Here is a 23,541-nt window from a genome sequence, read left to right as displayed (position 1 = left end):
CCATGAGTCTCTGAAGTGGGCAGCCATGCTGGTTCCCTGCTCCTCAGAGGGCATGCGGCAATAAATGCGTGTGGGATCATCTGGTATTCAGCAGGAGACACGCCCTCGTTAGCTCTTGACCCTTGGACCAGTTACCTACCTGATCTCCGACTGTGTCACCTCATCTAAAATTGGGCAGAGGCTGCGGCTCAGCAGAAGGCTGTGTGCTCACCACACTCAAAGGCCTGGGTTCCATTCCCAGCCCCACAAAACAAAAGTTAAGACCAGGCATGACGTAAGCACCTCCCCACAGGACCAGGCATTTTCTTGGTCCTGTGTTATTTTCATGAACATTAAATCACATTTAATGGTATGGTGTCATGTGGCCACTCTGTCATCCCTGGGCTCAAGAGACAGGCAAGAAGATTGTGAATTGGAAGTCAGCCTAGGCTACATCCTGAGACCTTTTCTCAAAAGAAAAGCCTTTGGGGAAATGGCTCCATCCATAAAGAGTTGGCATGAGCTGGGTTTGGTTCCCAGCACCCTTGTGAAAGCGAGGTGTGGCAGACACACTTTGTGACCCCAGGGCTGGGGAGACAGAGGTGGAAAGATCCCAGGGGCCGCCGGTCAGCCCGCCTAGCCTACCCAGTGAGCTTCAGGCCCACGAGAAAGAGGAAGATGTCTCTCCGAGGAAGTCTCCATCCTCACTCCACTGGGCAAACTCTTAGGGCCTCAAAGAACCAGCAGTTGTGATGGAGGAGGGTCATTTTTCTATCTGTTGTTTCATTGGTTAAGTAATAAAGAAACTGCTTGGCCTCTGATAGGATAGAAAATTAGGTAGGCCGAGTAGACAGAACAGAATGCTGGGAGAAAGAAGCCGAGTCAGTGAGTCACCATGATTCTCCCACTCCAGACAGACGCAGGTTAAGATCTTCCCTGGTAAGCCACCTCGTGGGCTACACAGATTATCAGAAATGGGTTAGATCAATATGTAAGAGCTAGCCAATAAAAGGCTGGAACTAATGGGCCAGGCAGTGTTTAAAAGAATACAGTTTCTGTGTAATTATTTCGGGTAAAGCTAGCTGGGTGGTGGGACGCAGCCTGCCGTTTAACTACACAGTTGGATCCAGCTGTGGCCAGGAGAAGCCTCAGAGGCCTTAACAGGGTGTGGAAGGGGTGTGTCCGAGGCTCTTGGCCCTGCCCTCCTGGGCTCTGCCTTCTCCCTGCACTACGGACCTGGGGCCCACTGTTGTCCACAAGCCTGTACTTGGCTTGGTGCAGACAAACAAATCAACAGCATTGTATAGCTAAAAATGCACCCTCATGGGGGCTTAGCTCCTTTAACTGTCCTATTGTCTTATTGCTGTGAAGAGACACAGTAACCAAGGCAACTATTAAAGAAATCATTTAGTTGGGGGCTTGCTTACAGTTTCAGAGGGTGAGTCCATGACCATCATGGCAGGGAGCATGGTGGCAGGCAGGCAGGCATGGTGCTGGAGAAGTAGCTGAGAGTTCACATCTAATCCACAAGTTACAGATAGAGACTCAGGACCTGGTGTGAGCTTTTGAAACCTCCACCCCCAGTGGTACACCTCCTCCAGCAAGGCCACACCTCCTCCAGCAAGGCCACACCTCCCTCAGCAAAGCCACACCTCCTTCTACCTCCCAAACAATCCACTAATTGTGAACCAAAGATTCAAATGTATGAACCTTTGGGGGCCATTCGTATTCAAACATCTTCAGGGTGTCAACGCTAACTGGTCTGAGTTCCATGGTGCAGTCGAGGCTCACTAAGTGTGCAGGGGTCCCAGGAACAAAGTCTCTGTGGCCCCTAAACCCCAGGCTGAACCCACCACTCTCTACCTGTGCATCAGAGGCCTTCACTCAACCCCTCCTGCCCATGCCCCACAGGACAGACCTCAGCAGTGCACATCTGTCTTCCCACCTTCCCGTGGGCAGAAGGGTCCAAGTGCCTGGTGGCTTGTCTCTTCTTTCTAGACAGAGACGGACACAGGCCTGAGTTCCAGATGTGAGATGGGACCCTGCCCACCTCCACCCCAATCCCAGCTCCAACATCTCAGAATAGCAGACCTTAGCCCAGGCAGCTATATCCAAGGCGGGGATCCATGCATGTGGGAATGTAAATTCCTGTCTCACCTGGTTGCTCAGTCATTTGTCTCTGTCAGGCCCTGGCTCTCCTCAGTGCTCTCCTCCATATCAAAGCAAAGGCCACATTCTTTCAGTGACTTCTGCTGGTCTGGCCCAAGAGGTTCCTGCTGCTGACCTGGCAGAGGAACTGCTTCAGAGCAGAACAAACAAGTCACTTTTTATTTTATTTTATTTTTATTTTTGATAGGATCCCTCTACATAGCCCTGGCTGTCCTGGAAGAAGCTCATTACATAGACAGGCTGGTTCCAAACTCACAGAGGCGTGACTTGTGACCAGCCACAAATCACACTTTCAATGAGTCACTTTGTGTTATGTAGCCCCAATACTGACTCCCCAAATGTTGCCAGGTTCATGAGTGCTGTGCACACTTCTTTCTACACATTGTAGCTAGAGGTTTCTCTCCTACCCACCAGCTCCCGACTCAGAGGCTTAGATTAATTACAAACGTTTGCCAATGGCTCAGGCTTATTATCAACTAGCTCTTGCAAATTAAGTCAACTCATTTCTATTATTCTATATTTTACCACGAGGCTTATGGCTTGTTACCTTACATCTTGATTCTCCACCTGCTGCTGGCATCTCTCTGACTCTGCCTTCCTTCTCCCTGCATTCAGTTTGCCTTTCCCACCTAGCTCTATTCTGCCTTGTCATAGGCCAAAGCAGTTTTATTCATCAACCAATAAAAGCAACACATATTCACAGCATAGAGAAGGATATCCCACATCAATACATGGCTGGCATCTTTCTTTCCTTTTTTTTTTTAAAGATTTATTTACTATGTACACAGTGTTCAGCCTCCATGTATGCCTGCATGCCAGAAGAGGGCACCAGATCTCATTACAGATGGTTGTGAGCCACCATGTGGTTGCTGGGAATTGAACTCAGGACCTCTGGAAGAGCAATCAGTGCTCTTAACCTTTGAGCCATCTCTCCAGCCCCTCCTTTTTTTTTTTTTAAGGTTTATTTTGTCCTGCAGAGAGACAGTGTCCTCCAGGCAAGACAGATAGCTACCACACTCGTGAAATCTCACCAATATGGTGGCCCGAACAATAACCACACTGGTAACCATGCCAGTGTGGATGGGGGAAATTTCTCGAGGCCTCTTCCCTACATTAAAAGCTACAGACAAACGACGGCTTCTGAGAGTCAAGGAATCAACCCCAAGCTCATGTGCATATGGGCAACACCAAATGGACTCAGTCGTGTATGTGTGTGTGTGTGTGTGTATGTGTGTGTGTATGTGTGTGTGTATGTGTGTGTGTGTGTGTATGTGTGTGTGTGTGTGTGTGTGTAAAATGGTAATAATTACAGAAACAGTTATGAATTTAAAAAGAGGGGGAAAAGAAGCAATGGAAATAATGTAAAACGTAGTACTCATGTGTGAAAGTCTAAAAAATATAAACCTTTTGTTTATGAGTGTGTATCTATGTATGTGTGTGTGTGAAGCACACATACACTCGGGTGCCCTAGGAAAGGGCATCAGAGTCCCTGGAGCTGGAGTTACAGGCAGTTATGAGCTGCACACTGTGGATCCTGGGAATGCAATTCTGACCCTCTGCAGAAGCTCTTAACTGAAGAACAATCTCCGTATTCCCACACAAATTTCCCCCTACACGGTTTTCTCCCCACAGGAAAGTGGCAGGACCAGCATATGGCAGGGAGAGGCACCTGGAAGATGATGAAAGCCAGGCAGGAAAGAATACATCTCTCTTGTAGACGTTCCTGTGGGAGTCCTGACTCTGGGTGGGGTGGGAGGGTCTCAAAACCCATCCAGTTTCAGAGGCAGAAAGAAAAGTCTCCCAGATTTAGCATTTGCTGGCTGTGTGACTTTGAGAAACTGAGTTTACTTCTCTGTTCCTCAGAGGAAACAACACAGAATGGTTGCTGGAACAGAAGGGACCTGGACCACACTGGGCTCACAGTGTGAGTGAGGTCACAGGGGAGAGGGGACCACACCAACAGTGGGGTCTGTCAGGGGATGAGCTGTGAAAAGCACTGGAGACCTGGGACCAGATTTAGAAATTGGTCTTTAAGGGCTGGAGAGATGGCTCAGAGGTTAAGAGCATTGCCTGCTCTTCCAAAGGTCCTGAGTTCAATTCCCGGCAACCACATGGTGGCTCACAACCATCTGTAATGGGGTCTGGTGCCCCCTTCTGGCCTGCAGGCATATACACAGACAGAATATTGTATACATCATAAATAAATAAATATAAAAAAAAAAAAAAAAAAAAGAAATTGGTCTTTAAAAAAAAAAAAAAAAAAAGGTGGTGGCGGCACATACCTTTAATCCCAGCACTTGGGAGGCAGAGGCCAGCCTGATCTACAAGAGCTAGTTCCAGGACAGGCTCCAAAAACCACAGAGAAACCCTGTCTCGAAAAACCAAAAAGAAAAAAAGAAAATGCCATAATAAAACCCATTATTATTATCTGTGATTTATATGCTGATAGACGTGTGTATGAAGAGGTAACCGAGGTGATACCCATGTCCAGTTAGCAGAGAGCATGATGGGACTCATAGCCAAAATTAATTTGTATTCAGACTATCAGGTCATAAAAACCTCCAAGAGTCAGCTCTAGGCCAAGCCAGGAGCCACTTTCTCATGCAGGCCTCATGGTACCAGGTTGTCTGTTCACATCCTGAGGATGAGGAAACAGAATGAGATGTATCACAGCTCATCCTACATCGTGGGACTCGGGGATGGGCCAAGCAAGGTCTGTCTGACTCCCAGGCCTATGCCAGGTCACTTTGGAAAGTTCTGGTAGTTATGCTGGGAAGGCCATGGGATCCGGGTAGGGACAGTGGCAGAATTTCCTAAAGCATCAGTGCTCACTCACTCCAGGATTTCTGATAGCAGCGGTGGGGCTAGCATGGATGGCCCACCCCATACACTCAATTTTTTGGGTCTCTGAGCCCCAATATCTTTCCAGCGAGGAGCAGCGGGGACAGAAGGAGACAGAGGCAAGACTAGACTTGCAGCTGGAAGTGTTTTTCCACCAGGAAGCAGCCCAGTTCATCTGAGTTTTTTCACCCTTTGTCCCAAGACGCAAAAATGTCAGAGATGCACAAGGGCTCGCTCTGCCACAGAGGGACAGAGGGACATAAGCTCACCCCATGTCCACTTCCTGCAAGGGGCAGAGGGTCAGGAGCTGCCTCTGGGGAGTGGGTCTGGCTTCGGCCTGTCACATTCTTCCCCTGGGACGGAGGCGGGGTGAAGCCTAATCCTAGGCTCTGGCTTCCCCACCTTTGAAATGGAATGGCCATGCCCTGCTGTCTGTCATCTCACAGGTCACAAGCCACCTGTCTCTGTCCCAGGCTTCCTCCTTTATTCTCTTAAGTCTCAACTACAAGCCAGGAGCAGTGCTGAGGCAGGAGGATTGCCAAGAGCTCCAGGCCAGCTGGGCTAAAAATCAAGTGCCAGGCTTGCTGAGCTCCACAGGGACTGTGCCAGGGAGCTGCTTGGCAGGACAAACCCGGGAACCTGAGTTTGACCTCCAGAGCCCACACAAAGGTCAAAGAGAATCAGCCCCAGAAAGTTACCCTCTCACCTCCACATGCCCACTGTGGCATGAACACAAGAAGAAAAGGTAAATAAGATAGAATAACAAGACGGGCGGTGGTGGCGCACACTTTTAATCCAGCACTCAGGAGACAGAGGCAGGCGGATCTCCAAGTTCAGGGCCAGCCTGGTCTAAAGAGTGAGTTCCAAGATGGCCAGGGCTACATAGAGAAATCCTGTTTCAAATAAAACTAACAATGATAAAAATACAACAGCAACACAGGAAGTAATCAGTTCAGCCCCAAGGCCCAGGCTTACACCAGGTGCCCTCAGCTCTGCCAGTCAGACCCTTTGTATTCACTGGATGCCAATTGCATGCATGCATGGAGGAATACCAACTCCTGATCAGTGCACCAACAAACCCCCATGGTATTTACCAGGACCAAAGCGGTGTGCTTTCTGCCTCATTTGATCTCATGCTCGCCTGGGAACTCTGTGCTGTCAGTCGCCTGGTATCCCAGAACGCCCAGCAGAGCGAGAGGATTTGGCCAAGATTACAGAGCCTGCAATCTCCTCCCGCTCTGCTTCCTGCAGCCTGCAGGTTCCCGTCGTCCAGACATTCCGACAAGCTGGACATTTTCCGGCACTAGTTTGGATTTCTTGTGCTCCCCGTGTCTTAGACTGAGGCTCCCAGACCTTCCTGTGAGTAATTAACAGTTTCCAGGGTTTTGGATGAGGACATACAGGCTAGGGCTTTAGAGGAGATTGTCAGAGCTGAAATCAGCAACTCTGACCTCACATCTCAGGGTCTTGCTCTCCAGATATGAGGGTCTAAGTTGGTGGCAGGTAAGGAAGAGGACACTGGGCCCTGGGGGAGGACTCCTGTGAAAGGAGGAGGAAAAGGGCATGAGCTAACCCCAAAGCAGGTGTTCAGGAAGGATGCTGCCTCTGCTCATGCACACTCAGGTCCTTCCTCACCCCGGGGACTCTTAGCATTCCTTCAATACACACTGAGGACCAAGGGGCCCAGAGCCTTGTGCAAGGCTCCTTCCTGGCTAACTGCTTGGGTGCTAAAGTCTGGTGCCTACTTGGAACCATCTCCCAGCCGTTCTGTGTTGCCAAGTGTTCCCCTCCTCTGCCAGGAATGCTCTGGAACCTGAACAGAAACCCTCAGCATCATTGTCCTATGTTCAGCCAGCCTGGGGAGCAGATGATGCTAGTGCAGGCAGCCAGGGCCTCCGCCTAGGGTGACAGGAATCACACATGCTCTCCACAGTCCCTGACGGCCTGGCAAGGCCATGGGTTTCTTCCTAGCTTCCAGAAAGTCAAACAATCTGTGGGACACCTTCACCAGTGGTTGGCCCAGTAGGACCCCCTCATCAGCAGCAGTCTGTTTCATGGCTAGTCTGCAGGACTAGTATATTGTGTGTGTGTGTGTGTGTGTGTGTGTGTGTGTGTGTATGTGTGTATGTGTTCTCTATAAATCAAGGATGACTTTGACCTTTGCTGGTTTCTTTGTTTTTCTTGACAGGGTTTCTCTGCACAGCCTTAACTGTCCTGGAACTTGCTTTGTAGACCAGGTTGGCCTTGAACTCACAGAGATCCACCTGCCTCTACCTCTGCCTCCCGAGTGCTGGGATCACAGCTGTGTGCCATCAAACCAGGTTTATGCAGAACCCAGGGCTCCTTGCATTCAAGGCAAGCGCTCTACTGACCGAGTCCCCTCCCCCAGCTAAATCCACGTTTTTCCTGCTTTGAACTTCTGCTAAGTAGAACTGGCCCCTGGCAAGATTCTGTCTCAAAACAAAAACCAAAGGATCAGACTTCCAGAAGAGAGCTATTTCCACCTCAGATATGTTGAAATTCACTTCCGGGAGCTAGAGAGATGGCTCAGCCACCGAAGAGCACTTGTTACTCTTGCGGGGGACCTGGGTTCGATTCTCAGCAGCCATACGGTGCCTTACAACCATTGTATCTCCAGTTCCGGGGCCTCTGATGCCCTTTTCTGAATTTTGCAGGCACACCTTGGAGAGCTGAGTTCAATCCCTGGAACCCGCATAAAGGTGGAAGGAGAGAACTAACAACACAAAGCTGTCCTCTGCCCTCCACACGTACGCCATATCATGCATGTGCCCATATACACATACCACATCCCCATAATAAAATAATAACAATGACTTTTAAAGAGAACAGAGATGGGAAGTAATCTGCTCAGAGACACACAGCACTCAGGATCTGAGTCCCAGATGTATGACTGAGGACTTAATGACGCTAAGCTGCTCGATACAGTCACGAGTGGCATGAACTCAGAGTGGGGAGAACCAGAGGAGCTGGATGCACACATATTCTGTCACCTACAAGCCATATGACTGTCACTGACTGTGCCTCAGTCTCCCCTCTGCGCAAACTCTTAAAGGCTCTGGTTTTAGGATCCAAAGGAAGAGTAAGCCCCCCAGTGTGGGATACGCGGCCAGTGCCTATCACAGAGCAAATATATGTCCTGTTCCCACAGCGTCCCCAGAGGCTGGTGCCATCGGGTCCTGAGTCTCTATCCTGACAGGTCACCTGGCCATTTAGCTGCCAGGGTCCCATCCCTCTGGGAGCAGCCATAAGACAAAGACCCAGGACATATGGTCAGTGAAAGCAGAGGACCCTCAGGGATAACACACTGGCAGTTGCAGCCACTACGGAATCTGAGCTCATACTCTGCTTGCCTTGGCTTTATCTGAAATAAGCAGGTATTGTTAGTTGGTTTTGAGGAGGATGGAACTCAAACCCTCTTGCATCGAGACAATTACCTAAGACCAAGCCTAGTCTGAGAAGTGGCAATTGGGCAAGACCTGGAGGATCCAGGAAACGGGCTTCACCAGAGGAGAAGCGATGCTGGGTCCTGGGGCAGAGCCGTCCCTGGCCTGGCTGAGAGAGGCAGGCGTGGAGAGGGTATGCTGGCCTGGCCTTAGAAGGGTGTGGATCCTTCAGGCCTTGTGTTCTGAGTGAAGGGGAGCCAGGCTGGGAAGAAGTAGGTACAAACAGAGGATGTGGCTTTGCTGGGACAGTGGAGGTGACCAGAAGCCATGGGTTTCTGGGTCGCTGTTGAGGACAGCACCACCATAGTTCCGTATTTTTACTGGAAAGTCGAAGCTGCTGGGCTCGGTATAAGTGTGTCCAAAAAGTATGGGACCTGGTTAGAGAGTGTTTGTCAAACTGTTTGACTCCTTAAGCCCATCTTAAAGGCAGACAGGTGGAATGTGTGTGTGTTCACACGCGTGCACATGTACACAGAAGTAGAGGTGCAGAAACCACAGGACAACTCCTGGGAGTCAGTTCTCTTCTACTGTGTGAGGTTTGGTGGCAAGCGCCTTTACCCACTGAGCCATCTCACCAGGCCGGAATGTTCAAATCTTGATGTGAAAAGCATCCAGGATACACGGGTCGAGCAAAAGGAAGAGGTGTGGAATAACATGGGTGGACCGGTCTCAGGGAGCGCTCATGCGTGCAATCCAGCCTGTGGTGCTGGGGATGGAATCCAGAGCCCACACAGGCTAGACAAGTGCTCTGCCCCTGAGCTGCATCCCGCCCAGACAGTCACATGCCCCCTCTGAACACTTCCTACTGCACCAAATAATAAAGCATGACACACCTTACGGCCTTTTCAAATCACCTTGTGCCTAGCTCTGCTCCTCTATCACAGCAAAGCAGCCAGCGTAGTTAACGCCCCCACCTGGGCCTCCTCCTTGGCCTGACAAAGGAGGAGAGGCGGGACTTGGGCGTGAGAAAGATTTTCCTTGCTCTGGCCAGCTCTGGGGCGGCTGGAAAGGGCCCACCTGGCTCCTAGAGTTTCTAAAAATAGAACACTGTCTTAACTCCTCCATAGGGCTGGCTTAGCTGTTCCTTTGAATTGCTCCAAGACATTGTTTCTATTAACACCGTCATTCAATGCACGGGAAAATAGAGGCTGGCAAGATCAAGACCTGAAATGGCACAGAATTAACCAGAAGCTGCCACGGAGGAAACCTACTCTGGATGTGCCTTGGAAGCGGAGCGTGCAGCACCAAAGATGCAGGGACCACAGGTGCAGAAGCCTAGACGCAAAACGCAAGAGTGCAGTGAACTTTGAAGTGCAGGTCCCTACTCTGATGACCCTGGAGGCAGGAGCCTGATGCTCTTCCTTTCCCGGGGCTGGTTCTCCTTGCTCTCACCCCAGGGCTAGAGCCAGAGAGGCCCACAGGTTTGGTTGTTTGTCTCCAGTAAAAGAGAGAAGCAGAGGGTTTGGGTTTGAAATTCCAGGAAGGTGGAGGCCTGTCAGCGATAAGATCTCTGAGCCCCTGGGCAGTGGTATGTACATCAGGGAGCCAGTGGCATGGGTCAAAGGCTAATCAACCAGCTCCCAGGACTCCGTGTTCTCAACTAACCTATGCACGCGCACGCACACACATACACACACACACACACACACACACACACGCACGCACGCATCAATGGTTGGCTATCAAGAATGTATGTCGTACACTTTAAGAATAAAAATAAATTTTACGGGGAATGGAGAGATGCTCAGTGTTTAAGAGCACTGGCTACTCTTGCAGAGGACCCAGCTTCAGTTCCCAGCACCCACATGATAGCTCACAGCCATCTATAACTCCACTTCCAGAGACTCAAGCCCCCCAAGGCCTTCTCCTGGCCTCCTTGAACACTGCACACATGTGATACACAGACATACATGCTTACACAGACATACATGCAGGGAAAGCAGGCAGACACACAAAATAGAAATAAATGCTTATTTAATGGCCGGGGTGATGATGCATGCCTTTAATCCCAGCACACGGGTGACAGAGGTAACTGGATCTCTGAGTTCGAGGCCAGGCTGGCCTACAGAGTGAGTTCCAGGACAGCCAGGGCTACACAGAGAAACCCTGTCTCAAACAAAACAAAACAGCATATTTTAAAAAATAAATAAGAATGATAATAACACAAGATTTGCATAGCCAAGCCTGACAAGGCATGCTCTGTCCCAGCCCTCAGGAGGCTGAAGCAGGGGCGTCACACACGACTTTTCTGAAGATCTCAAATGGTCGGTTCATCTGCACAGAACCTCTCTGGCATTTTTTATTTTGACTTGTGCATCGACAGTGGGTGAAAGAGTATGGCTTTCCGGGAATACTGGTGGGCAGTCCTTGTACCTCAGTGCTTGTGCCTGTGAGGGAACTCACTGGGTCACCAAGTGTAGGCAGCCCCTTTCCTGTGTGACTGGCAGAGAGAAGGCAGAGGCAGGGGACTGTGAAGTCCTTAACCAGTCACTTTCTCAAACCCAACAGCAGACAGAATAACAAAGCCAGGTTGGGCCTTTGGGCAATTTCCCACCAAAGCCCATTTCAGACTTCAGAGATGAAATCGCTGAATGTGGAATTGGGAAGGGCTGTGCAGTGACCTGCCACCTTCTCTGTTCCTGCCACTCAGATGCGACAGGACGCAGCTTAGAGGCTTGGAACTGACACGGTGAGTTCTGAGGGACATGGCTCAGCGGTGGACTACACACTGAGCACAATTGAAACCCTGGCTTTGTTCCTAGCACAAAGATGCTGGCTGCGGAGCCAGAGAGAGGATTGTTAAGGGACTGTTAAGAGCAACGGCTGCTTTTCCAGAGGATCAGAGTTCAATTCCCAGCACCCACATGGAGGATCACACTGTCTGTAACTTCAGTTACAGGGGATCCAGCGCCACACCAGGCGTGCATGTGGTGCATATAACATACCTACAGGCAAAACTCTCACATACGTAAAATAAAAAAAGGGTGAAGGGGCCCAGGAATGTAACTCAGTTGACAGAGTTCTTGCCTAATATGCTCAAAGCCCTGGGTTCAAACCCCAGCACTTCATAAACTGGGCATAGTGACATGTGACAGGTGTGCCTGTAATCCCAGCTGGTGCATTGTGAGTCTGAGGCCCTTCTAGGCTTCTTAGTAAGACCATCTCACAACACCAAGAGCTGGCACTTGTCTGTTGTGTGCAAGGCCCAGACTCTGTCCCCACCACCACTAGTGAGAAAGACAAGTAAGAGCTCTGTGTACTTGTTACCTGGTTTAAACGGAATTTGTGGCGTGTTTACATAATTCTGGGTTTAGCAAGTAGTACTCACCCAATTCCTAAGAATCTGACAGTGGGCTTTCTCAGCAAGGCTTCCCCGCCCCTGTGCGGGAACCACACAGTAAACTTGCCTTCACAACTGGAGGCATAGCTCCTTCTCTGGAAGCCACACACAGCAGAAGCTCTGAGACCTCCAGGTGAAATCGCTAGGCAGGAGCCCAGGCAGCCACATCAACCTTGTCCATCTCCCCCACTCCCCATGCTGTTCAGTCCTGAGGACTTAAGCCTCCAAGCCTGCAGCTCAAGTTTCCAAACCTGTAGCTCAAGCCTCCAAGCCTGCAGCAGATGGGTCTGCAAGCCCACCAGCATTCCTGGCACCCCACCCTCCCGCTGCCCTGACATTCTCCTGACACATCCTCATCCCCAGAGGCAATGGACAGGAAGTACTCTCCAAGCCCCGTCCCCGCCTGCCTCCCACACCCCGCCCCACCCTCACAGGTTGGAGAGGAGACCCAACCCAGGGCCTAGTACATCCTAGACAAGTGCCCTGTCCTGACCTACAGTATCCTTATCCTGGGAATGCTCCTGCCCAGACTCCCAGAATCCAGTTTACAGAAATGAGAAATTTCCTCAAATAAACCCATTGTTGTGCAGATGAGGAAACGGAGGCTAAGAGAAGCATTTGTTAAAGTCACAAAAACCAGGTTCCCAGCCAGGCAATAGGGGCGCACGCCTTTAATCCCAGCACTCGGGAGGCAGAGGCAGGCGGATCTCTGTGAGTTCGAGGCCAGCCTGGTCTACAAGAGCTAGTTCCAGGACAGGCACCAAAGCAACAGAGAAATCTCATCTCAAAAACAACAATAACAACAACAAAAACCTGGTTCCCTAGAAATGACAGAGTTTCTGGGCCCACAGCACAAGCCTCCACTTACCCTCAATGCAGGGGTTTCTAAGGCCGCCCAGAAAGGGAAGGAGGTGTGGGTCCACCCCAGGGTTGTTGCCCAGTGGAACATTCCAAAGGAAGTAAGACAGGCCACATCTGGGTGTAGAGACCTTCACCTCTGGCTGGGAGCCTGGCCCTGGGGGCTTCCCACCTGCCTCGCCAGGCTGCTGAGGACTTCCTGGCCCTGGAATGTAACTGAGCCTCCTTCCTAGCGCCCAAACTAACTTTGTCTACCACTCGCTCCCAGCCCACTGCCAGCCGCAGCAGCAGAGACGGGTATGCAAATAGCCTGCCATGGTATTAATACGAGATTCCCCCCAGGGGAGGCGTGTGGAAAGTGCTGGTGTGTTTCACAATTCTGTTTTGTCCAGAGGAGCCGCGCGGGGGCCCAGGATGATTTAAAACAGATTTTTGAAAAGGCAAAATAAAATTGGAACAAAACCTAGTCAAGGCATGAACCACACTCCCCACCCCCAGCTCTTTCTCACCCCCCCCCCCCCACGGCAGCCCTTTTTCTTTCAAGTCTCTGGGGACCCCATGGACAGCAAGGTTAGGCGGCAGCAATGGGCACTGTCCTCCCAGCCAGTACAACCATCGCCTTCCTGACAGCTGAAAGTGGCTTGAAGAACTGATGCTTGCCTCTTCTGCTCCTTCCTAAGGCAATAGATATCCAGTCTAGTCCACTCCATCCACACTTCCTCCCCTCATCCCACGCCTGGAATAAAGACCCGGCTCCGTGGCTTGTCAATGGCATTGATGGGTTTTGTGACCTGGACAAGTCACTTCATCTCTGAGCCTTTGCACGCGAGGGGAGGGGATCATAATCTTTACAAGGGGGAACCCCCGGTATCCCCTAAATATTCCTTGTACCAATCCGCTTCAAAAGTGCCCAGCACTATGCCTGAGACATAGTGTCATGCAAGAGCCCCTTAAGGATTTTCCGGATAACCACTCTCTTTAGAGACGAACAGGGACACACAGAGGCCCAGAGAGGAAAAGAATTTGCCCAAGGCTACACAGCAAAGTTCTCTCGGCTCCCTTCCAGACTCTTTCTCCTGGCCACGCTGCTCAAGGTAAGTGCGAGGAAGCGGCCCCTCCCCTCTCCACCTGCACGTGCCAGCCTGCTGGGGACCGCAGTGACACTCACCCGTGGAGCGGGTCTGGATCTCCCGGACCGAACCCCGCGGTCCGGCGCCGGCTGGCTGTCACCGTCCGCGGGCGGGCGGAGCTCCCTGCAGCCCGCTGGCCACCACGAGTGCTGTTTCTGGGAATGCACTCGGTGGCCCCTGTATCCGGCTGTCCCCAGCTCTGGCCGCTGCGATAGAACTTATCTGGTGGGTGTCAGGGTGCAGCGGCCGAGGGACCGGGGTTCCCGGAAGCCTCCAGCCCCGGCCCTGCGCCCCCGGATGCCGCGCTGGCCCGTCGTGTCACCGCGCTGCGCTGACACTCCCCTGCCGTAGCTGCAGGAGGCCACCTCCTACTCCCATATCGGCTGATTCCAAGTCCGTGCAAGGCTCTGGCCCCCGAAGACTCAAACTAATTATGCCGGGGTCCGATGCCTGTCTGGCCTGGGAGGGAGCCGAGGGGATGCCTGGAAGTTTCCGTTTACTGCGCTGCACGGGGCTACAGCTAATCACTCACAGGCAGGGTTGGAATCCCTCCCTCCAGCTTCTGCCATTTACCTCCTTCCGGGCCCTAGCCCCTTTCCTCCTTGCCAGGGACCCGGCTGAGCTGACCTGGTTTCCCAGCAGGGCCTCCCCCTTTGCACCACGCTTTGCGGTTGGGAATCCAGAGGGAGGGTCCCAGCTTCTGCAGACCCGGTTGGTTTTTTTGTCTTGTCATTCATTCACTCACTCGGCTCACACACTTGTGGGGAGAGAGCACATGCCAGGACACACTTGGGGGAGCCAGCCCTCTCATTCTACCACATGGGTTCCAGGAGCCAACTCAAGTTGTCAGGCTTGGCAGCTAGCGATACAGGTTTTTTAATTTTTTATTTTTTTGAGACAAGGCCTCAAGTAGCCCAGGCTGGCCTCGAATTCACTGTGTAGCCAAGGACGACAGACTCAAGTCAACGATCATGCTCAACTTGGCAGGAACTTTGAACAACAGAAATAAATGATCATCTCCAAATAGCAGAACACACACACACATACATACATATACATACACATATACACATGTACATGTGCACACACGTGTACACACATGCATATATATACACACGCATGTATACACATATGCAAATGTACACATGCACATACATATGCTACACGGCCCACACGTGTACATGCACATACAGTACACACATGCATATACACATATGCATATACACATACACATGTACACACACATATACTGTAAACTGGTTGGTATAGGAAATGGAGAGCACTTACCTAGCCATTATGTAACAGTTGAATAAAATGGAAGCGAGTTGGACTACGGGGCAGTAGGCAACCACTAGTTGGGTGCTGTGGCCTGTGCGTGTAATCCCAGCATTCAGGAGGCTGAAGTTAGGAGGTAGTAAGTGAGAGGCTAGCCTGGACTACATGACAAGACCTTATCTCAAGCAATAACAGCTACACAAAAAAGCCAGAGCCGCCAGCCTCTGAGACACACTACTGAGTGGGAAGGCCCCAGGATGGGCTGAGAAAGGAGCTCTGCGGGGAGAGAGGTCATATTAGTGACCTCCTGGAATACTGCCCTGGGAGAGATGGCAGTAATCATGGCTATGGCCAGCCCAGCCCAGCCTACATGGCAGCTCCAGGCCACTGGATGGCACCTGTCCTCGTTGAGGAAGGACACTTGTCCTCGTTCCCCCCTCACATGTGCACACGTGTAAACACGGATGTGGACGCACACACAATGGGAACAGAACAATGGTTTTTAAGTTGCTTGATTTAATTGACTTAGTCAGTTGATTAGGTCACCTTCTGCAGTGTGTGGGCCTCCCACACGACAGGCGAATACTGTCCCAGTGAGCTGCACCCCAGTCTTCTTTTCACTGTAGGGGAAAGGATCTGTCCTGGTTGCTCAGACAATCTTCAACCTCAAGTTCACTCTGTAATTCAGGCAGGCCTAGAACTTGTCCTTCTGCCTCAGCCTCCAGAGTGGTAGATGTCTGGAATTAAGGGATTACAGTACCAAGACCTGACTCCATTTTATGTTTTTAGCACAGGGGTCTCAAGCCAGGAGTAGAAACTCACATATCTAATCCCAGCACTCAAGACGCTCGGGCAGGAAGACCAGGAATTCAAGACCAACCTGAGCTACACAAGACCCTGTGTCTCTAAAATAGAAAATCCAGGAATGGTGGTGGGCATCTGTAATTCCAGCATTTGAGAGGCGGGGGCAAGAGGCTCAGAAGTTCAAGGACATCTTTAGCTACTTAGCAAGCTGAGGCCAGCCTGGGCTACATGAGACCCTGATTCAAAAAGAAAATAAAGACTAAAGTCTTTAGATATTGTCCAAGCTGGTCTTGAACTCTTGGCCTCAAGTGAGACTCTCAAGAAGTTGGACTACATTGTGTATTCTGGTACCCAGCCAATATAATTTTGACTGTAGAGCATGCCCCCTAACATGCTAATGAAATGACATATGGTTAAAAGAAATATATAAAGCCAGAAAGAAGTCCTGAATGGCTGCAAACCAAGCTGAAATGCTTCCTCTTGGTGCACATATAAACATGCAGGCAAATACCCATACACATAAAATAAAATAAATAAACCTTAAAAAAAAAGTCAGCCGGGTGGTGGTGGCACACACCTTTAATCTCAGTATTTGGGAGGCAGAGGTAGATGGATCTCTGTGAGTTCGAGGCTAGTTCCAGGACAGCTAGAATGGTTACACAGAGAAAACTTGTCTGGAAAAACAAAAAAAGAAAAAACAAAAGTCAAGCCGGGCGGTGGTGGCACACGCCTTTAATCCCAGCACTCGGGAGGTAGAGGCAGGCGGATCTCTATGAGTTCGAGGCCAGCCTGGTCTACAGAGCTAGTTCCAGGACAGGCTCCAAAGCCACAGAGAAACCCTGTCTCGAAAAACAAAACAAAAAATAAATAAATAAATAATAAAAAAAATTAAAAAAACAAAAGTCAAGGCAAGCCTTAGGCTCAAATTTCACCTTTGAATTCTGTGAACTCCAGCTTGAGTCCCACTGAGAGGGTATTCAGGAACGTGAGTAACAGTGAGCCACCACTGACCGACAGCCCTCCAGGCTGGACAGCAACTAATCACCCCAAGTAACTGAGTGTCCAGGGTACCTCCTCAACCACAGGGTTCTGTGCTGGGCCGTAGCTCAGTTTCAGTAATGCTATCTTCTCAAGCTCATAAACCATTTGAAGGAATGAGTGCAAGATCAGAGGTCACAGGAAGGCCCTGGAGACAGTCGGTTTCGGTGTGACACCTCTTTCCTGTCTCATTTACTGCCCAATGCTCCTGACCCTTGCTGAGCTTGTTCTGTGATATCACCGGACTCCTCCAGGGGGCACTGTCCCATTCTGCACTGGGCAAATACCTGCTAATGGTAGGAGCCCTGCAGGGCACTCACCATAGAAGACAAAAGACAGGCAGGTTCCCCAGTGCCAGCCCCGACTCTGTCCTCTGGTTCCCAGCATAACCAGAAGGCAGGGTGTTTCCTGTGGGGGAGTCCTACCAGGATGGGGCCATGCTGACATGAATGTCATGTGACATGGTGGTGTCCTGTAGACTGAGCACTCAGCAGCTCTGGGTCTCCTAGAGACAGAAGCACTTTCTCCTCAGGCAAACCTCTTTCAATCCCAATGGGCCTGGAATCTCCCAGGAATAGGCCTGGCTTTCACGCCTCTATGAGACTAGCCTATTTCTCTTCCTGTAGAAACAGCAGCCCCAGGCTCAGGTCCCTGCACTCACAGAATCTAGGAGGAGTCAAGTGGGCCAGAAATGATATTTTCCATGGACCTGACCCCTTTGTACTTGTGTTCATTTATTGTACATGTGTGTGCGTGCGAGCACGTGCATGCATGAATGTGTGTATGTGTATGAGTGTCGTCGTGTGCATTCAGAAGTCAGGGTCGGTTCTTGTGGGCCACAGGGATTGAACTCAAGTCACACTGGGCTTGGTAGTGAGTACCTTTATCCACTGAGCTATCTTGTGGGCCCCCTTTTATAATATTTTAAAGTTTAAAAATGGATCCACCTGATAAGGGAAAATGAACGTAACCTGAAGGACACATGGAGTTCAGGAAGTGACAATGTGTTAATTTATCCCTCAGCTGTGCTGAGCGTCACACAGTGGTGAAAGTGGACCATGAGGGGACAATGAGACATCTATGCAGAGCCCTCCACACACAACGGCCACCTAGAAATAAAAATGAAAAGCTCACGGGGAATGGTGGCCCCTGCACCTGGGAGACAAAGATAGGAAGAGTTCAAGACCATCCTGGGCTACATAGTGAGTTTAAGGCCAGCCTGGGCTAAATGAGGCCCAAACAGAACAAATGATCATTTAAACATTGGGACTCCCACCCCCAGCTATTTTTTGACTGGATGTGTAACCCGGGTTGACCTTGAATTCACTATATAGCCCAGGCTAGCCTCAAACTTGGAGAGATTCTCCTACCTTAGGCTTCAAGGTATTTTGGAATACATTATCATGCTTGCCCTAGAATATTTTAAATATTTCCGTACTTATTTTGCAGTGCTGTAGATGAACCTAGAGTCTTGCACACGCTAGACAAGGGCTCTCACTAACCACACCCTCAACATTACAAAAGACCTTTAATAGTCCACAGTAGAGGGAAACTTTTTTTTTTTTGAGACAGGGTTGAAGGTGAAGTTTTTCAACAGAATCACCAGTTAGCTCTGTCCCACAGGCCGCTCCCAAATAACCACACAGAACTTACTATTAATTATAAATGTTTGGCCAATAGCTTAGGCTTATCTCTAGCTGGCTCTTACAACTTAACCCGTTTCTGTTCATCGAGGTGCTGCCCTGAGGCTCCTTTACCTCATCTGTGAACTCTTATGTTGCTTTTTCCCTGTCTGGCTCCAGACTGCTCAGACTCCACCCTTCCTCTTCCCAGCATTCTCTTTGCCCCAAAAGTCCTGCCTAGCTCTCAGCCAATGAGCTTTTTATTGACAATGAGAGCAACACATTTTCACAGGGTACAGAAGGATTATTTCATGGCACAGGGTGTCTACATAGTCCTAGAACTCACTCTGTAGACCAGGCTGGCCTCCTCAAACTCACAGAGATCAACCTGCCTCTGCCTGCCAAGTGCTGGGATTAAAAGCATGCACCCCATGCCCAGCTAAAATAGTTCGTTTTTTGTTTGTTGTTTTTTGTTGTTTTGTTTTGTTTTAGTACCGGCCTTTTCTTTGGGGCCACCAACCAGCTCCAAATCATGACGTGGAGACTTATTAGTTTCGAATACTCAGCCTAGCTGTTCCTCTTCATCTACCTTTTGGCTCCAAGCTTTTTCCCTTTCTTTCCTTCTGTATACCTTACTTTCACTGCTTCTGTGTCTGCTGTCTGGTGGCTCCCTCATTCTCTCCTCCTTCTCATTATTCTTTCTTTTTCTTCTTGAGCCTAGATTTCTCCTATTTATCCTCTCTGCCTGGCAGCCCCATCTCCTCCCTCCTGGCTACTGGATGTTCAGAGACCAACCTGGTCTACAGAGTGAGTTCTAGGACTATATAAACACCCTGTGCTATGGAATAATAATTTTGTACATTTGTGAAAATGTGTTGCTCTTGTTATCAATAAAAAGCTCATTGGCAGCCGGGTGGTGGTGGTGCACGCCTTTAATCCCAGCACTCGGGAGGCAGAGGCAGGAGGATCTCTGTGAGTTCGAGACCAGCCTCTGTCTACAAAAGCTAGTTCCAGGACAGGCTCCAAAACCACAGAGAAACCCTGTCTCGAAAAAACCAAAAAAAAAGTTCATTGGCTGAGAGCTAGGCAGGACTTTCGGGGCAGAGAGAATGCTGGGAAGAGGAAGGGTAGAGTCTGAGCAGTCTGGAGCCAGATAGGAAAAAAGCAACATGGGAGTTCACAGATGAGGTAAATGAGCCTCAGGGTAGCACCAAGATCAATCAGGTGCCTTAGGCAAGCAAAGAAAAAAAAGTAACACATCTTTACATAGTTAAACAAATGCAGCATAAACAAAAGTAGCACACTTCTACATTAAAATCATATTCCATAGCAACACAAACGTAACACATCTTTACATAGTTAAAATAATATTCTACAACATTTTTAAAAAGTTATTTATACAGACCTAAATAGAGAACTCTCAACAGAGGAATCTAAAATGGCTGAAAGACATTTAAGGAAATGCTGAACATCCTTAGTCATCAGAGAAATGCAAATCAAAACAACTCTGAGATTCCATCTTACACACCTGTAAGAATGGCCAAGATCAAAAACACTGATGACAATTTATGCTAGAGAGGTTGTGGGGAAAAGGGAACACTTCTGCATTGCTGGTGGGAATGCAAGCTGATACAAGCCCTTTGGATGTAGGTATGGCGATTTCTCAGAAAATTAGGAAGCAACCCTCCTCAGAACCCAATAATACCACTTTTGGGTATATATCCAAAGGATGCACAATCGTGCCACAAGGACATGTGCTCAACTATGTTCACAGCAGCTTTGTTTGTCATAGCCAGAACCTGAAAACGACCTAAATGTCCCTCAATCGAAGAATGGATTAGAAAAATGTAGTACATTTACACAATGGAGTACTACACAGCAGAAAAAAATGACAGCTTGAATTTTGCAGGAAAATGGATGAAACTAGAAAAAAATTATTTTGAGTGAGGTAACCCAGACACAGGAAGACAATTATCACATGTACTCACTCACAGGTGGTTTTTAAACATAAAGCGAAGAAAGCCATCATACAAACCACAATCTCAGAGAACTTAGACAACAATGCGGACACTAAGAGAGACTTACATAGATATAATCTACATGGGAAGTAGAAAGTAGAAAAGACAAGATCTCCTGAATAAATTGGGAGCATGGGGACGGTGGGGGAGGGTTGAAGGGGGAAGGAGAGAGGCAGGGAGGGGAGCAGAGAAAAATGTAGAGCTCAATAAATATCAATTTTAAAAAGTTATTTATTTTGTATACAGTGTTCTGGCATGTATACCTGTATGTTAGAAGAGGGCATCAAATATCATTATAGATGGTTGTGAGCCACCAAGTGGTTGCTGGGGCAACTTAGGACCTATGGAAGAAGAGCCAATGCTTTTAACGTCTGAGCCATCTCTCCAATCCCAGACTGGGTTTTTTGGGTTTGTTTGTTTGTTTTTCGAGACAGGGTTTCTTCTGTACCTTTGGAGCCTGTCCTGAAACTCTGTAGACCAGATTGGCCTCAAACTCACAGAGAACTGCCTGCCTCTGCCTCCCGAGTGCTGGGACTAAAGGTGTGTGCCATCACTGCAGGTATATTTTAAAATTTTATTTATTCATGTATTTTTGTATATGGGTACTTTGTCTGCATGTACATCTGCACACCAGAAGAGGGCATCACACAGTTGTGAGCTGCCATGTGGGAGCTAGGAATTGAACTCAGGACCTTTGGAAGAGCAGCCAGTGCTCTTAAGCGATGAGCTATCTCTCCAGCCCAACAATCATTTTTTTTTAATTTTTTTTTTAGAGCCCCAATCTCAGCCTCTGTGTTTTATTCTTTTTTAATTTATTTATTATGTATACAATATTCTGTCTGTACGCCTGAAGGCCAGAAGAGGGCGCCAGACCTCTTTACGGATGGTTGTGAGCCACCATGTGGTTGCTGGGAATTGAACTCAGGATCTTTGGAAGAGCAGACAATGCTCTTAACCACTGAGCCATCTCTCCAGCCCCCAACAATCATTTTTAATAGACATGTTCACGAGATAAAATAGAAAATGAAAGTGTGAAGGTGTAAGTCACAAACAATGCCACACCAGTTTGGAATTATGATTAATAGGGTGATATTTATTTAAAGGGGAAAAAACTTACAGATCACAGTCCCAAACAACAGCCCTCTGCGCAACCAGGAAGGGAGTCTAGTTGCAACCAATGGAGCAGGAAGTGAAGAGAGAGATGAGAGGGAAGTGGCCGCTTTTTTAAAAGGAGAGAGACCACGCCCCAATGGGCTGGTATCCCAGCAGCTATAGGCTGGAGAAGTGGGAGGACCTCCCGCAACAAAAGTGAGCATGACAAAATGTTAGTAATTGGTGCACAGATGGCCTATGGGTATTTTAAGTGCTGTCTTTTCAATTTCCCTTCAGGTTTTTAATTTGTCAAAATAAAAGTTGAAGTGAGGGCCGGGAGATGGTGGCGCACGCCTTTAATCCCAGCACTCGGGAGGCAGAGGCAGGCAGATCTCTGTGAGTTCGAGACCAGCCTGGTCTACAGAGCTAGTTCCAGGACAGGCTCCAAAGCCACTGAGAAACCCTGTCTCGAAAAAAAAAAAAAAAAAGTTGAAGTGAGGCATAGTGGCACACACCTGTAATCCCAGCCCACGGTGGGCACGACTGCAGGGTCATCAGAAGTTTTAGACCAGGTGTGGTGGATTGAAAGCCAATGGCCACCAAAAGCAGTGGCACTAATGGGAGGTGTGGCCTTGTGGGAGTGGGCGTGGTCTTGTTGGAGGAGGTGTGTCACTGTAGAGTCTGGCTTTGAGGACTCATGCTCAAACCATGCCCAGTGAGACAGACCTCTTCCTGTTACCTGTGAGTCAAAATATAAGAATTCTCAGCTACTCCTCCAGCACCATGTCTGCCTGCATGCCATCATGCTTCTCACCATGGTGATAATGGACTGAACCTCCAAACTGTAAGTCAGCCCCAATTAAATGGGTTTGTTTTTTTTTTTGGTAAGAGTTGCTGTGATCATGGTGTCTCTTTACAGCAATGGAACCCTAACTAAGACACCAGCTTTGACTACATGAGACCCTGTCTTAAAACACCAAAAAAGGCTGGAGAGATAACTCACTGTTTATCCACTTGCCTTGTAGAGGACCCAGGTTTTGTTCCCAGCACTCACATAATAGCTCATAACTGCCCGTAACTCCGGTTCGGGGGATCTGACACCCTCTCTGGCCTCTGAAGGCACCTGCCCACACACATGATACACAGCTGTACATTCAGGCCTACACACACATACACACACACACACACACACACATATATATATTTGGTGTTTTGGTTTTTTGTTTTGTTTTGTTTTGTTTTGTTGTTGTTGTTTGTTTTTTGGTTTTTCGAGACAGGGTTTCTCTGTGGCTTTGGAGCCTGTCCTGGAACTAGCTCTGTAGACCAGGCTGGTCTCGAACTCACAGAGATCCGCCTGCCTCTGCCTCCCGAGTGCTGGGATTAAAGGCGTGCGCCACCACCGCCCAGCTTGGTTGAGACAGGGTTTCTCTGTGAAACCCTGGCTGTCTTGGAACTCCCTCTGTAGGCCAAGTTGGCCTTGAACTCAGAGATCCACCTCCCTCTGCCTCCCAAATGCTGGAATTAAAGACATGCACCACCACTGCCTGAAATAAAAAAAAAAGTCTTTTCTTTACAAACAAAAAATAACAATTTTTTTAACAAGGCAATGTAATTAATTAATAAATGTACACCACCATCCTCATCCACTAATGTTGCCCTTTTCTCCTCTCCCCACTGCTGAGGGGAGAGACCTTTACTGTAAACCACCTGGCATGGTGGGGTCCCATGCCTAATTCCCATGGGAGGGCTGGATGGAAGCCAGGTGACCAGGTTAACTGAGCTCTTTGCAGTTTATCCCTTTCCTGAAAATGACAGAGACCAGAATGTGACAGGGACCCTTGTGGGGGAGGGACTGGAGACAGTGACCAGGAGGGAAGCCCTTATCGATGGCAACTACTTTCAGCTCTGACC

At 49.2% G+C, this 23,541-nt stretch overlaps 1 protein-coding gene across 1 annotated transcript in view; it reads right to left on the bottom strand.

Annotated features, from left to right (window-relative positions):
- The window catches only part of Ripor3 (RIPOR family member 3), a 66,049-nt gene extending 52,001 nt beyond the window's left edge, over window positions 1-14,048 (bottom strand). Inside the window, exon 1 of the mRNA XM_041670575.1 lies at window positions 13,820-14,048. The gene's annotated coding sequence lies outside the window, so the exon portion shown is untranslated. The remainder of the gene's footprint in view (window positions 1-13,819) is intronic.
- Window positions 14,049-23,541: the final 9,493 nt, after the last annotated feature.

Source organism: Microtus oregoni, unplaced genomic scaffold (genome assembly GCF_018167655.1).
Source record: "Microtus oregoni isolate MIOR12 unplaced genomic scaffold, Mior012 000020F_ref0000438, whole genome shotgun sequence".
In the NCBI taxonomy this organism is placed as follows: Eukaryota; Metazoa; Chordata; class Mammalia; order Rodentia; family Cricetidae; genus Microtus; species Microtus oregoni.
The sequence above is the reverse complement of the archived record's forward strand: the minus strand, read 5'-3'. Positions and strand labels throughout refer to the sequence as shown.